Source organism: Chaetodon auriga, chromosome 4 (assembly GCF_051107435.1).
Source record: "Chaetodon auriga isolate fChaAug3 chromosome 4, fChaAug3.hap1, whole genome shotgun sequence".
Lineage (NCBI taxonomy): Eukaryota > Metazoa > Chordata > Actinopteri > Chaetodontiformes > Chaetodontidae > Chaetodon > Chaetodon auriga.
In genome coordinates this window covers 1,679,716-1,696,640 of record NC_135077.1, presented here as the reverse complement: position 1 = coordinate 1,696,640, position 16,925 = coordinate 1,679,716, and the positions used below count along the sequence as shown (strand labels likewise).

The 16,925-nt window shown below is 45.1% G+C and overlaps 1 protein-coding gene across 2 annotated transcripts in view; it reads right to left on the bottom strand.

The window, feature by feature from the left end:
* Positions 1 to 7,737, bottom strand: part of tet2 (tet methylcytosine dioxygenase 2) — a 28,574-nt gene extending 20,837 nt beyond the window's left edge. For both annotated transcript variants that reach the window (XM_076727702.1, XM_076727703.1), the window contains exon 1: positions 7,600 to 7,737. The gene's annotated coding sequence lies outside the window, so the exon portion shown is untranslated. The remainder of the gene's footprint in view (positions 1 to 7,599) is intronic.
* Between the last annotated feature and the right edge of the window lie 9,188 nt (positions 7,738 to 16,925).

Genomic DNA, 16,925 nt, shown 5'->3' with positions numbered 1-16,925 from the left:
ACTAATGGACAAATCCTTCAGGTTATCACATGTTTTGGTGCTTTAAGATTTGTGGTGTTGAATGTGGTGAGTCAGTGGATATGAAGGAGGTTTCAGCATGAAGTAAATGTGAGAGGTGACAACATCTGAGTTCTTGTAGATAGCACTGGTGTGAGTAACTCAACAGCTTGTGTTGTTGGGGCAAACCCCGCCTCTGTGTGGCTCTGATCGAACTCGTTTAACAGGTATTCTGGGAAAATGCAAACACTCACACGCAAAACATCATGCTGGCATCTGCAACTGGTGCACTTTTACTACAGTAGTTGAATCAGTCTTATCTGTTCAGCACTTTAGTGCTTTGTGTTGTTGAAATCTGCTTGTTTAAAGATTAGACCGTACATTTCCTTATACTATTTTTGAATTATAACTGAGAATATGATAATTTAGGTAATACTGTAACCGCCCAAACAGCTGCTAATAACACAGTGACATAGATCAAATCTATTAACTATCAGCCAGCTCTAATACAAAAACCATAGCAGTGAAACTGCCTTTGCTCGGAGCCCTTTACACGCCTGTCAGTGTAGACTGTTATTAGGCAACCATTGAACCTTAGCTCAGGTGTGACTTCACAAACCTGTTAGTCCTGGATTTTTTCTGTTTAAATGACACAACGTGAAAAGCAACCCTGCCTGGCTGAGAAGTACCCTGTGCAAAGCTTACACAGACAGTCTAAACCTTTTCCTGTGCCTTCAAGCTGCATCACATGGAGACTCTAATTAAGAAATGGTCTTCTGAGCACACAAACCCTGTAACCTGCCCCCAACCCCTCACACTGCCTCGTCTCTTCCCCCCTCCAAACCCTTTGTCTATGCATCAGTCAATATATCTGACTAACTTGATGAACTGTGCGCAGAGCAAAGTTAATTTCTTTCAGAGTGCATGGTAGCCATGGCGACCATCTTATGAGCGCTCCAAAGCCCATCTGGTCTAAACATTACCCGGCACGGCAGACTGCAGAATAGGCTGCTTTGCCGTGGTGTGCACATGTGCTTTACCCATTGATCCTGCCAGTAAATCAATAGTGCCACATATTCAGAAGCCTGCATTTGCACTTGTGCGGATCAGCACCTTTGGAATTGCATTTTAGAAACGTGCTCACCTGCAAAAAGAAAGCCACTGTAGCAACCTTCAGTTGAAATAGTAAGAGGAGGAAGACTTTATGTTGACCCTGTCCTCCTCATTCATTTTTCCATCCACTACAATCTGGCATGAGAAGGAGAACTCGTACACGACGCCAAGTGATGAACAAACGCTGATTCCCATGTTACTGCAGTTCACCCTCCAGACTGCAAGTCTTGGCATGTGATTAGCTCACAGGCACATTTATTTAGCAAATATTTCCTTTCTGTTTGCATGATCCAAATCCAAACCAGCTTCCAATTAAACAGGAAGCGGAGGTGAACAGTAAACAGAGCTAGGGGAAACATTATGATAGAAGGGAAATTAAAACATGGCACACAACATGGCAGTGAAGGAATTCTAAATGGACTAAACACCAGGGCAGATCTCAGTTTCATGGAAGACTGAGCCACAGATAATGGTTCATCTTCAACAAAAAGTTTCTTTCTTCTTCTATTCATGAAGTGTGAAGCTAAAAATACACTGTTTTACTGCCCAGAATAACTTTGAATAAGAATATTTAATATGTGCTCTTTTGTCATCTGGAAAGGGACTGCAGTAATATTCCTTCCCTGGTTGGTTTCTAAGCAGCCTGACCTAAGCCACTGTTGCTAAGCTCCCTCTTTCCCTCCACTGAGTGGGAGGCACGTGACTCTCTCACTGAATGGAAATCACAAATGCTTCTGAGAGGGATATTTTGATTCATGGCTTCAGAGTAAGGATTTATAAACCCATCACCATATCGCTCACACCGCAGCAATTCATCAGAAAGTCGAGATTTCAAACATGAGTTCTTAAACACAGAAGATGTCACTCAAATATGGCAGCGCTTCAGGAATCATCAGCCATGGCTTGTCTTTTACTGCACAGAGATTGTGTTTGGATCTACCACATCTGTAAGATTGTTACTTTGGTAGAGAAGCTGGTGAAATGGTGCTTTAATGCTGCACGTTGTGCCGTCCAGGAGTCAGACCCAGACCTAAAATCAGAAACTTTGCCCAATGTAAATACACGTATGGACGCAAACTGGTCTGGCTGTCATTGAGCAGACCATTTCGGAAAGACACCAGCTGCTGCACTCGTACATTCCACTTAGGAAACCTAATATTGAGCCTGAGCCACTCGAAGCCTTCAGAAGTAGCCAGTGATGTCATTCAAAGCCTTTGGTAGGGTTACGCTTCTAAATGACATTCAGGACCAGCTGTCTGTCTTTGTGCTCCTTGTGTAGACAACAGGGGGCCATGGGGCCTAACCTTTTCAATGACAGCTCCTAGCAGCAAGACCGTCCATATCTGACAGCCATTTTAGAAGAGGGCAAAGAGCCATCAGAAGCAGTTCTTTAGATCATCATGGACTCCATTGAGTTTGCGCTATCATGACGGGGCTTTGCATATCATGAGGCAGGCGCATTAGCCATAGGAATTCCTATTTCAGATACTGATCCAAACTAGCCAAATTGAAGATGATTGATGATTGATGAGACGTAAATGAAAGTCTTTTCTTTTGGTCCAGAATGCTAACTTTTTACAATTAGTCATTTGGCAGACGCTTTTATCCAAAGCAACATAAATGTGAATTCACACACCGATTACACAGCATTGGGGGCAGTTTTTGGGGTTCAGTATCTTGCCCAAGGATACTTCGGCATGTGGACTGCCGAGGCCAGGAATCGAACCACCAAGGTTCTGATTGAGCCACAGCTGCCTTACTTTTTCCACTGAACCTTTCAGGATTAGACAAAGCTTGCTTATTGTCACAGGATTGATTTAACTGGAACTGATTGACCGCTGCACATTTTGACAGATGAGTCTCACCGAGGGTAAGATCCTGGCATGGGGTTGGGTCACTTTTCAGATTGACAGACTGTGTGCACCTTAGCTACTTCTTCCACACATACTTTCGCCTATGTCTGAAAAGCAACATCAAGAGCTTCATTCACAGAAGAAAGATGTTTTTTACTTTGAGAATCAATAAAGGTTCACTAAATTCTGCTCAAACCAACTTTTCTCAACAAATAAATCGTATATAAAACGATGCAGTGCAATGGAGAGCACCATTGTGGACTGAAATTTGCCTTAATGTGCATGTTTTTTCTCGTGAAATCTTGCAATTTTATTTTCAAGCCCCAAAGTTGGATTGGGAAAGGGAGTTCACAAAATCATCTGACTTGACAGAAACAGCCAGTTTACCCTCCTGCCCTGGCACTAGAAGGCCTTCACCAGCAGGAGCTATGCGCTATCAGAGTGGCATCATCATGCAAGCTCTCAGTCTCGCCACCTTCTTGAGCACAGACTCTGTTTTGGCCGTGGCTCTTAGTTTCTTTTTTTTTCAATATTCTTAACTTTGAGTAGCGGAACGGCCGAAAAACGGCATTCAAGAAGATTGTCCAAGCGTAGGAGAGGCGGCCCGGCAAGCGGCGGGAAGGGATGCTATTCGCTTTGGGGTGGTTACGTAACATCTCACTTGCCTCTCTCTCTGCAGAATGCCAGGATAGTGTTTGTAAACAGAGCGGCCATGTGCATGTGCTCACGTGGAGGAAGCTTTGGAGTCGCTGCCCTCACTGCCTCACCCCTGAGGTAAACCCTGACATCGATACATGCTCACAGGGCCAGCAACACTCCCTCCGGCCGTGTGCCACTCAAACAGAGCCTTATCACTCGCACTCCATAATTACGCCTCAGCCCGGCTAACGAGGCGCGGCCTCGTGCAGAAAGAAGGCCACGAGTCATAATTGGGATTCACACAGTATCTGATGCGGCAATTACTGATAGCATTTTTGCATGTCAGGCTCGTAAAAACCTTTTTAATATTACACAATTCCAGTGTTGACCAATAAACCGCTGGCAGGCCATAATCACATCAGAGTCTCTTTAACAATGTCGGGCTTTCATAGGACACAGATCAGAGATTCTTGTTGGGGTTTGGGCTGGATGTGGTTTGGCAGTTATTGATAACTGACATAAGTTTTTGTGATTTGGCTTCAGTTAATAGACATTCCTTTAATTTATTAAATGATAAGCCCATAACTCTCGAACCCACAACGCTTCACATTAAGTTAGCAAGCTTCAGAACTGGTCAGTACATACAGCTTGGATCACTGTCCAGTAGATGGTAAAATTCATATAAATATAATGCTAAATAGAATGGCATATAGCATGCAGTTAAACCTTTTCTATCAAAACTCCACAGGGATGTCTGGGGCTAAAGCTCATTCAAGTATCCAGCAAATCCAGCTTGTAGTCTTTCATCAGCTGATAAAATCTCACTGCTGTTGGCAAATTCTGCATCAAAATGTCTAAAAATGTGTGCAAATGAGCGACTGCTTTGTTGAGATTCCATTGCAGAGACGCACGGTTGTGGTTTACTGCTTCTTTCTTGCTCTCCATAGAAAAACAACCCCCAATAGCACACAAGAGGGAAATCAATATTGCAGAAATCAATACAACACTCAGTATTTCGCCATTTTGTCTCAGGGAAGCAGTTGAGCTATGACCAGCCAGCCAGCCTGCAGGTAGTGCAGTCTAAAATGTCTAACCTGCCAATGGGCCTGTTCCTCTGTGTCATTTGTGCAGCAGCCCTTGTGTGGAAATATGATGCGTGGGCTGGACAGAGCAGGGTCAGGGGTGAGGGCTTGGGTATTGTAAGTGGACAGCATTGTTGTGGGACGCTATGGCAACTGGACATTCTTCCCAAAGGTGATATTGTCTTTGCCCTGGGAGTGACATAAAGGGGACTTACGGCCATGACGAAGGAGCTATCCAACCACACGGCTTTATCTGTAGGTGTGGATGGATGAGAGAAGCTATATGCATGTGATTGATCTATCTGGCCCTTCCCCCACTCAGCCCCCTGTAGGCCCATTAAGGCCCTGGTGCCTTTTCAGCTGCTGATGTAACAGCAGCCATGCAGAGGCTCATGAAACCACCTCCAGTATGACTGTGTGCTTATTTCTTAATCTTATAAAGTGCCACTATTATGCATTTGTAAATCCTGCATAGAGTCCAACTGAACACAAAGGGGAACACACATTTTACAACCCCGCTGTGCCAGCTGTTAATAATGTGCTTTCATGAGCAAGCAATGAACCGATGCAACCCATCCAAAACTATGCCACAGATATAGAGCTCAATGCAAGGTTTAATGTGCTTAGTAGTTCAAATCAAATGTAGATCACTCAATACACAAGATACAGAACTGCCTCATTGTTGGCTAGTTTGAGCTCATTTTATCGTTCGGTAAATACGACCAAAGAATTCATCTGCTGTGTTCTAAACTGGTCCTCCACATGAAACACTGCATCTTAAAATCATGAATGGAGCAACGGGATGCCCTCTCTCCCACACACTCACACACACACACACACACACACACACACACACACACACAAAAGCGTGGATCACCTGATCTCATGCAGTCACAACATACTTTGAGAATACTATGGAGAACACCCTCGGTAGTAAGCGCGTGTTGACACCACACAGTCAATGACCATAGCTGCCATATCACAACACAGCCGTGCCATTGCATCAGGAGTACACTACCTTTGTTAGACGGAGAGTTACCTGACAGCTTTCAAAGACTAAACACAAGATTCAACTTCACAACGAGGGAACATTTTAAATAAAATGCTGAGCTCAGACGGAGAAGTGGAGCCTTTGGTTTTTAGAGAATCGTCTTCTTTCTCTGCCATCAGCTGTTCGTATGAAAGCTTGGTGACTGTCTTCTAATCACATGAAAGACATCTGACTTTATTTTCACTGCCTCCTCACCCTCTCTGTAGCCCCTTCTGTTCACACCTTTTCACTCTGTAAATGTCACCGTTTTCACTGCAGCAGTCTTCACAGGAAGCTTTAAATTCACAAACTTTGTACTAAAGTTCGTCTGAATTCCTGTGTTGCTCCTGCGAGCAGCTCAGACTGTTATGTCCCAATGCCCAGTTAAAGGTTGTCATTATTCTCCACCTTGCAGGCGTTAGCATATCACCTGAGGCCATGTGGTTACATTACAGCTGTGGTCAGTAGATTACACAAGCCCAATACACAAACCTGAGGGAGGTCAGTTATATTCTAATGGGCCATACAGATGTTAATCTAAGAGTAGGAAAAAAGCTAACAACCAATTAGCTCTTTGCTAACTGAAGTAAGGCATGGTGTCGTATAACAAATTTGAATTTACATGTCGTTATCATGTATTTAACAAGTGTATTCCTAAAAAAAACAAAACATACTAACTCAAATTCCCCAAACCGGCTCACCTCGCTGTTGGCACTCCATTATTGTAGTTTATTTCTCCACTTCACGCAACTCTGTGGTCACCATGCTGTCATCCTACACCGATTCCTTTGGCATTGATTACAGATCACATTCCTTTTTGTACTGCCAATAATCTATCTGTCAATAGCTCTGTTTCCTCAGCAGTCTGACTGTTGTGACCTTTAACTGCTTGTTCTGCTTTAGATAAATGCGATCCTGTGAAGAAGTTCAGAGAACTTCTTTGAGAACTAAGATGTTTGTTCTCGTTTAGCCTCAGATAAAGAAAGAGGAAAAACCTGCTCCAGAATTACGATTCTTGTTCCTTCAGTTAATGGTGCAGTAGGATTGAGTTTCATTTCCTTCAGAGCTTTCTGACCTTGTCTGCCTTCACCACACTTCTCTTCTCTTTGGCCTCTGCTTGGGATCTGCCTTTGTGTCTGCTTGTCATTCAGTGGTGAAAGCAATGAAAGCTGATTAACAGAGATACACAAAGCCAGAAGCTATTCCAGCTCTACTGCTGTGCAGACACTTTGCACTTACTGCTGGACACATCCAGCTTTGGACTTTTTACTCTCCTACATACAGTGTCCCCACTGAACAGCACCAACAAACACACACTCAGCCATGGTTATGAAAATGAGAAGCTAATGAGGCTAACACTGCCTACATCTGAACACATTCAATAAAAATGTCATGATTATGTGATAGTTAATAATTACACATAAATGTAAAAAAAATCCCCTCTTAAATACAAAAGCACACATATTACTTACTCAAACCCTCCTTTATGAATGTGTGGCTGAAAGTAAGGCTGAAACGTTAAGGAAGGAGAGGGAGCTTCATGCAGGCATTTAAATTAAGCTTAAAAGAAAAACTCCTGAACAAGCAGTCTAAGTACACCATTTTCTGTGATGCATTCAAAAGCAGCAAGAATGTTGAGTGAGCCCAGAACACAGAGGAAAACACAGACGGTGTCTTTCAGTGTCAGCCGGCAAAATAAAGAAAGAAAATCGTCAGCCATGTTGGAGTAGCTTTATCTAATATCCCCTCCTTATTATGTTGGCTCTTGCTTTTACGGTGGGGGACATTTGCAATTCCTCACCTGCCACATAAAACACCAAAAATACAGCCAAGGTTAAAGGGGAAAAGGGTGAGCAGAGTATTAACACGCTAAGCAAATCCTCACCTCCTTTGTACGTCCCTCCACTTTGTAGAAATTCCAACAAACCGTCTGGATCTCCTCTTTAACAAATCCTAAAGGGCAGCCATCTTGCCTCCTTCTGTTCTTCTATGAAACAGACTATCCTCCACATCAATATTCATGGAAACCAGTCTGACGTCAGCTCTCATCATCAGGAGAAGCCCGGGTGTCGCTGTTCGCCGGCCGGAGAAGCACGCTCATATGTGACTGTGGTGAAAGGCGACAAGGACGAGCCGCCGCTGCAGCTCAGGGGGAAGAGCCTCGCTTTGCTGGCAAACTCAAATAATCACAAAATCACTTTCCTGCTGAGAGCTCCCCACACAAAGAGACAGGTTTTCTTTCCCTCCTCTGCTCCCTCCTCTTTTTTCTTCTTCCCTCAGCCGCACACAATAGTGAACACTATATGATGGCTGCCCTGAAGCACTGGAGTGGATTCAGTGAGCGGACAGGACTCCACCCCCGCTGCACTTTATGTTGAATATTGCACTGGTCTCAACTGTCTGACTGTGGCCGAGCACAAGATGCCTCCACCCCCTTCCTTTTCTCAGACAGGAAGCCGAGTGACTCAGGGTTTTTCCCTCCCTTTTCACTATCTCCACTTCCTTCTTTCATTTTCTTTATTTCTTTCTCTTAACTTCCCCTGTGGTGTCATTTTTGAGAACATTACGGCAACAATCAGAGGCGGCCAGGCTGCAGTGCGACCACTTGAGCGCTCTCTTCCAAAGGGGGTGTCTTATTTTGGCACGCCTCGGCTCATTTTAGGAGTGTAAGACAAGTCTCCAGCCTGCACACAGGCAGCATACTTTGCCTCATGTGTCTGCCAAGACCCACCTCCTGTTGACACTGGCCACGTGGGCTTGAGACGGATAGAGAGAACAGTGTGCGAGAGGGGAAAAGAGGCCGAGGGTGATTTAAACGACAAATTCAGCCGTGGACGGTTGTTGAAAATGTGTCGTAACGGGGAAAGTACGAGCGCTCGAGCTGTGGTTTGTGTTGTGGGTTTCTGTGTCGGGGCCTTTAAGCGGAGGTTCTGAGGTTCAGTTTGCAAAGTGTGCAAGAATATGTTTGCTTTTTTTTGACTTTAAAGGTCATAATCTCACTAACAGTTCCCTTCATGCCAGCAGTAAAACTTGAGGAACATTAAGGTTTTGGGGGGAAAGAATATAAGTGTTAGTTAAAAAAAACAAAAAAAACCTGCCATTTCCTAACATGTGGTCACAGCTTTAAGCCCCATGCTCAACAGACAGCAGCACCTCCAGTCACTTTACTGCTTAATTCCTCTTTTACTTTAATGACAGGTGGGTCTTGTCCGAAAATAATCTGCCTTTAGATGCAGTTAAGGCTTAAAGTCGAGCCCACCTCTTTCCCAGCAGCCCCCGCTTTTCTGCACTGACATTTGTTGACTCAATAGTTTCAGGCTCAGAGCAGAAAAGGAGATTTGTTTTTACACAGAATGGGGGAGGGGAGGAGAGAGAGAGGAAGGAGGAGTCACCCTAGCTGCAACACAGATCCTGTTCAGGCTAAATTGACCCTTTTACATCAAGTCTGGCTTCTGTCTTTACACAACGCAGCTGTTACTCAGATGGAAGTTCATCTGCTTAAGTGTGAATGTCTTTAAATATCTCATACAGTACAGTTGGAATTCAGTCAAACTGTCATTATTGCAGCTTGTGGGAATAGTTCAGTGGTCAGCCTTTAGCAGTAGATCTACACAGGAATGATCAGGAAACTGTTTGGGTGAATCCAGGTGAAAGTCCTCATTGATTTCCTCTTTAAGTCTGAAGTGATTACAAAGGAGGAGACACACATTAAAACAATATGAGTTCCTCGTATCTGGACCGTACGTGTCACAACAGCGTACAGCCTTTATTAAGCCTCCTGCTGTTGACTCAGGCGTTATTTTGGTCTTATTTCAGTTGAGGAATTTACAGAGTTGAAGCGCCGGAGCTGATATGAGTGAGTGGTCTCGGCTCTATTTCGGGGTGATTAGATGCTGACTGGGGTTCCAGGGCTCTGCTGACAGATGCATGTTTGTGCTTGTCTTCTGCTGTTAATCCGTGTTTGCGTAGACAAAGATAAGGTGAACTGCACGTGAAGATCTTACAAGGGAATAAATGAGAAGCCTTTTTTCCCCCTCTCATCACTTGGTGTCAAAGCGCCCCTGAGCAAGGCAGTAAACCCACAGTTGCAACAGTGAAGCGTCCCAGCGACCGGTGCTGCGGGGCTCTCAGTGGTCGTTCAGGATGGTCAGCTTCTGACCTTCGTCCCTCAGGCCGCTGCTGGAAGTCTTCTCAGTCAACCTGTCTGGTGAAATAACATTGAAACTGCACACTGAAGTGTTTCTATCTGTCGTCTCTGAGTTGAGTTGAGGCCACGAACACAGGAAACTTTTCATATTCTGTTTTTTCCTTCTCTGAATTAATGCATATATTTGTCACTCTTTGTGTTTGCAGGCCTTGATCTGCAGACTCCAAACATGCACTCCGTGTATTTATCAGCGCTTACCTTGCATGCCTTTTAAAGCGGCAGTGTTGACTTCTGCCATGTGTATTGCCGGCAGTCAAGCAGGGGGGCTCCTTGCTGGGCCGCCTCCCTGAAAGCTACTGTAACTCGTAAATCAGAGATTATCTCGTCATTGCTCTCACCTTGTCACATTTCAAAGGAGTGGAGGCATGTGCCGTCACCTCATCTGTAAACACAGAGCCGTGGCCTCATGCTGACCCAGGGTCATCAAAATTTGGGCACACTTGTCACTTGACGGGTTTCACACCTAAAGATGACGATGAGCATTAGCGAGGGATGTTAACTGTTCTTCTCGTGGGCTCGGCGCTGCTGTTGATTTATGCCAAACAAATCAAAGGCAGGGTCCTTCTGCCTCCTCGGGTCAAAGATCTGGGCCTCTGCTCTTCAGATCTCTGCGTCACTATAAGTCACATAGTGGTTTATGGTCTTGCTCCCTGAAAGGGCTGCCTTAGCTCTTTCATGTAAAACTGTGGCTTTAAAACACGAGTTCACTTTGTCAAACTGGGAAACCGCAGAGTGAAATGAGTCATTCAACGTTTGACTTGTAAAAGAAAAAAATGTAACTGACAAAAGGCAGAAAGTCTCCTGGATGATGAAACAAGCTTCAGCAGTTCGATTCCTACATTTCCCAGCATCCTATAGCTGTACAGGGTTGATGTGAAAGAGTTGAACTGTAAGGAAATTTCCTTTGAACTTTAGAGAAAACGTTACGTTCTTTTAAGCACAGTCCCAGAAAACTCAGTGTTTCGATGCTTTTTCCTGAAATGCAGATCAAACGTGGCTGATCGACCCGTGTTTTAACCAATTCTTTTCAAAAGGCGTCTCTCACTGCTGCTTCTGACCCCCAGAAACAGATCTTTTCCAAAAAGCCTTTCAGAAACCATTTATTTCATTGGAAAAGGGAAACACAAACCCACTTTAAGGGACTTCATCATGTGAACAGCACATTTTTTAAACTGGATTGAAAACACATTCACACACATTCTGCCCCTGGAAAAGTTTGGCTTTTATATTTGCTGTGAATCATTTGCTCCAGAATGAGGTGGAGACTCCCGTCAGCGCGGACTGATTCGTGATTTACAGCTTTCTTTACGCCGCCTGAAAGTAAAGGGTGACATCCGAGGCACGGCGGAGCTGCCGGGCTCGTCCGTGAAGCTGAGAAAAGCAGCACTTCTCACAAACACCAGTGGTATTAGCACACATCTCACCTGGGGCAATCTAAACACACACACACACACACACACACACACACACACACACACACACACACACTCTTTATGTAGGGTAATAACTAGGTATCCTCTTCTTGGGCCAATACACAAGCGACTCACCGCAGGATTCCCCCCTAACAAGATGTCACCCACGACTGCCCCTCCTCCTGCAGTTATCTTAAAAGACAAGGGAGAGTCGTTAGTGCAGCTCTCACATAGCCTAATTGTTTAAGCCCCAGCAGGGGGTCCGGGGCAGGGTGGCGGGGGACGGGCTTTAGAGAAAAAGAGGGAGAGTAACTTGGGAATGATTGTTTTATATTACTGAGCTCCAAAAGGCACCAATTTGTCCATTTTTGTGCTGTTTTGCCCTGTTTTGCATTTCCTGCACCCGCGTTTGTCCCACTTCACAATGACTGCGGTGTGTGCGCCATCCGACAATCCCCAGAGTTCCTCCGCGGACACAGCGGGGTTGGACAAGACCAATCATGGCCTGCTGCTGTTCCCCTGGCGACCACCTGCCTCTGAGAGCTTTAAGAGCTGGTTCCCGCATTCAGGCTGCAGGTGCTCCCCTCACAGATCGCCCCCAGCTGAAGCCTCTGCAGGCTCGGCCTTCTATCGCATGCAGGGAGGCCTTTTTCCAGCTGCGTGACACAAGCTTCTCACCCACTTCTCCAGCTCTTGATCCCGGAGGGGATTCATCGCTCGGCCGCCGCTCGTTTGGGTCACTGCTGGGAGCCCGTTTTACCTGCTTCCTTAAACCAAAAGAGGAGAGACGGTAAAAACTCTGTGTGGTTGTCCAAAGATTTCACCTAATTGAACAATTTTACACACCATAAACCTGTTAAGCAGCAGAAAGTTCAACAGGAATGAGCTCTTTCGACTGTAAATGAGTGTCAGATTTGTCTCCATTCATGGTTCCCACGCTGCTCTGGTTTAGTGTCTTTCTGAGGGACTGCAGGCTCGTTAAGCGCTGAAGCCCTGCTGTTCGTGGACTGCATCCTCTGGTGTTTGGCAGGGAGCAGACGATGACCCCTGCTGGTGAAGCATGATGACCTACAATCCATCTGAGCCTCCTTTTAGAGACATTGTGCATTTCAGCGTGAGCTGGCATGTCGTTTCCTCCAGCTGATTTCCTGCACACGCATCTTAACGTTTTATCACAAATTTCAAAATTTCTACTTTTCAGTAAGCCAAGGGAAATTTATTTATATAGCACATTTCATACCTTTACAGAGCACAAGAAGCAAACGATAAAACCATGAAAACAAGAAGCACACAAAAACAATAAAATTCACTTGATTTAAATGAGAATAAACAGCAGAGGTAAGCAGGTCGATCTCCATCTTGGATTTGAAAGTAAAAGCATTGACTCTTTTCGAGCAGCATAGAAGCTGAAGGCAGCTTCACCACGTTTAGTTTTGACTCAGACATTAATCCAGAACCAGCCGACCTGAGAGCTCTGCAAGCTTCATGCTGGGTCAGGAGATCTGACGAGTGTCAGATTCATGGACAAGAAATAGAACTTTGGGGTTTATTCTCTCCTCTGCAGCTCTTTGTATTGCGCACTGGTTGTGCACAAATGAGAGAAGTTAATCAGACAACTATGGATTGTCTTGCAGATCTGTGCACCAGAGGCAGCCTCTCCATGTGCAGACAGCTGGCACTTGACATTTGTGGCTGTTAATGTCACATCACACTGCAGCAGCCTTAAATGTCCCCGTACCGTCTAAACAACATCCTGATTCACCAGCCTCCTACAGGTGGCCTCTGGTTCTGCCCACACCTGCCTGCCAAATGTCCCGGCAGCAAACAGTCTGCTGAGGCAGCCAGAACACATCACAGCCTCCGTTTGGCGAGGGAATGAGACGGCAGCACAGGCGTTCAGAGTTCACTGCAGGTTATGTTTCCGTGTAATGAGGACGGCAGGGCATGTTCAGATCTTCACTTCACTCCATGAGAAGTAAAATCACACTCAACTAAAAGTACATTACCAGCCAAATACTGTCTAATGCTTTTTTACAGTATATGACTGTATTATATGTTATTATTACTGACATGTTAATGTGTAAACACCATTTTAATGTAGCTGGTCAAAGTGGAGCTACTTTTTAATGCATTGGACAGTATAAGCTCATAATGTGTTTTTTATGTCAAATATAACCAGTTATCATGTCAGAAATATAGTAAAAATTACAACATTTCTTAGTCAAGTGGAGATAAAAATGACCATGAACTGAACGTAATAAACCTCTGAGCAGTAGATTTCTAACAGTAATCACAAGCCTTCTCAAAGTTCAGGTGATCTAATGTTATTCTTCTCACTTCGTTATTCATTTTGATAGAAAAACACCCAAATGTGACTGGATTTGTTGGAAAACCTGCAGCTTCATGTGTTTGTATACACAGCAGATGACGTGAAAACCCTGAATAAATACAAAATACAAGTAAAACTAAATTAAGAGGCTGAACGGGGTCAGCGGATGATGTAAAGGGTCTGACGATGGCGTGAGTCACGCTGAAATCCTCACGGTCAACAAAACCCAGTTAAAGCCGATGGGAGATTTGGGAGCAGCGTGTTAGGCGGCGCCCTTTGCCACCATCGTCAGAGCGCCACATGAGGGAATATCTTCTTGAAGAACGGCGGCGTCTCTCCGGCAGACTTCCAGAAGCTTGTAAAATTTATGACAAGGGCCAGTGAAGCTGTTCTAACAGCCTGCAGTGTCCCAACACCTTACTCAGACGCTTCCTGTGGGCTTTTCTTTCCATTTGTCACCCATCTGTATGAATTATTAATAGTGAATGTGTTCTACATCTATAAGTCAAAAACCTGATGTTTAATTGTCGTTCCCACCGAGGAATACGAGCCAACTTTTGCCTGCAGCTCAGACACGATGCGGCTCCTATAGCGCGATGGTAAACAATGCACTTGCTCAAAACTGTTGCTCAACTTGTTTGTCAGGCTGATGCTCAAGCAGCCTGTTGAGCTGCCTGCAGCTCCTGGTTCAGGAGGAGTCACACAGCTGCCCGGCAGCAGCAGCTGCCTCCTCCTCGCTTATCTTTGCATTGGCAGCTGAGACGGTCCTTCTAGATAGCGCAGACATGAAATCATCCCTTCACCTGCTTCGGGCTCGGTTCAGCATGACGAGCACACGGCGCAACAGCCGCCCCCAGCCATGTTGTCTGTCACCACACAAACCTCCCTTCCTCTGAACTGCTGAACCATAAAGCACTTAAACCTGACAGCAAATAAAAACAGATAAGAAAGGCAAAGCTATGATTTTACTCCCAAAACAGTCTGTGAGGATGGTGGAGATTAGGCTCAGATTAAGGCATCCAGAGCAGATTCAGCCAGACGGGGAGAGACAGTCTGGCATTAAGGTAATTAAGGTGATGTTTTGCAGCAGTAAAGATGTGCTTGTGACTCAGAGTACGTAGCGTAACAGCTGTGGCGTGACACATAAGCCCCCCTCCGCAGCCCATCACTGATTGTGGCAAGTCCTTGGCTGTGACCTTGCTCTCCCTCTGCCCACGCCGCTGTGAGCAGGAGATGGTTGACGATCAATTTCAGCTGCGTGCGCTCTGCGGAGGAAGGCGGCATATGGTTCGACATGATTTACGCACAAACACGAGCACTCCCTGGTATGCCCCCCCTCCTCCACTCACAAACACACAAACAAGCACTTACATAAATTATCATGTTTTGAGCAGCTGCAGATATTTCTGGTGAATGGAAGCTTTGGCTGCAGGTCTGCGGTTTAGAGGAGAAAGGGACGGATGTAAGCCCAGAATACAGCAACTGTATTTTAAAAGGCAGTCGGCTTTTTTCAGGTTTGTTAGTGTTTTAAAGGGCAGCTTCACATTTTTCCAGCTCTGTCTTAAAGCAATACTCACAAGCCCGTAGGCACGTTGAAGCAGTTGTTGCACGCTGTAATCATCCCTCCTGTTTGTCGTGGCCAATAAAATCTTTCTTCCGAATGCGATCCAATAAGTGATGAAGAAAATCGGCTCCAGAGTTTATGTGACGCTCACATGAGGCGAAAGTCTTTTTAATGCTGCGTCTCCCTGGACGGCATCTCCTGCTGAGCTGCACTGTAGTTACAGAAAAACAAAGAGGGAATCTGGTAAAGACTTTAACTCTGGAAGACACTCTCTTTATGTGTCTGACTGCTGTTTTTGCCCCCTCGTCGCTTCCATTGGAAAAGCATTAGGAATGGATTTGTTAACGGCCAGGAGGACGGGAGGAATAATGACCTGTTTGACTTCACATGGGCCTGTTGTTTTAACACAGACTCCATCCTTTAATCAACATGTCCAGGCTCAAAAGCAGTTCAAAACATTAAAAGGATATTTTTGAGAGCGCAAACAAAGGTGAGCAAACAGCATAATAAAATGTTCGGTTTGATGGACATATTGCTAATTATTGCATTTGAAGTTGAGTAGAGTGGATTTGGAGGCTCAGCGGGCATCTCTGGGCAAGCTGCTCGGAAACAACGTGAGCTCTGAAACCTGAGGATTTGTGATGGGGATGCAAATAACAAAGGTATTATTGCTGTTTGTGTGCCTGATCCCTTTCTCTCCTCTTTGTCACAAACTACATCCACACTAAGTCGGCTGAATCTGAAAAGCTTCCACTCTCTGTTTGGCAGTCAGTACCTCAAAGCGTCGCTCTGGCCTTCACCAATCAGTGATCTCCATCTGACCCGAGGTTCATCCCCTCATCCTCGACACCCTTCCACCCCTCTGTCTCCAACCCGCGTTCAGCCCTCCACCTAACATTATTTCAGTAAAATCGTGCAGTATCGTATCGTATCGTAAACCCCATCTCCCAAAAATTGTATAAAACATGAATAAAGGCAGTTTTCTGAAGTGTCTCTGAATCCATCCTTCATCCTTCATGTGTTCACAAAGTGGTGAACTCGCTCCATCCTCTGTGATCGACTGAGTCTTTCCAGGACGCCCCTTTCATACCCAATCGTGATCCTCTCACCTGTGACCAATCAGCCTGTTTACCTGTGGAATGTTCAAACAGGTGTTTTTGGAGTGTTCCACATCTTTCAGTCTGTGAAACGTGTTGCTGCATCAGATTCACATTTATGAGTTTATGACAAAAAGGATTAGTAAGTTCTCACACTCTGTTTTATTTATGTTTTAAACCGTTTTTGGAATCGGGTTCGTGCATAAGTGGTGCGAAAAAACGATTAAAAGCTTTTTCGGCGCGAATCCTCTGTAGGATGAATAAATCATTCAGGTGTGTCGGGACAAATCTGCAGGGAGGATGTTTGAATCTGTGTGATGTGCTCTGACCTCTGACCTGCAGTCTCAATCCTGCGGCAGCAGAGGTTCCCCATGACTCATAGATTATCGAGTGCTGAAGGTTTGCAGAGTCGTGACGCTTCGTAGCTCTGACACGGCTGTGATTAGAGGTGTGAGCTGCGAACACAGGAAAGTCTGCTCAAGGTTGTGTCATGTGACTGATTGGTGAAACCCTGTAATGAGGAGGTGCTGCTGTCCTAATTAATCCAACAAATACAAACACAGTGTGGAGTTTTAGTTAAAACAGGGTTCCTGATCAGGACA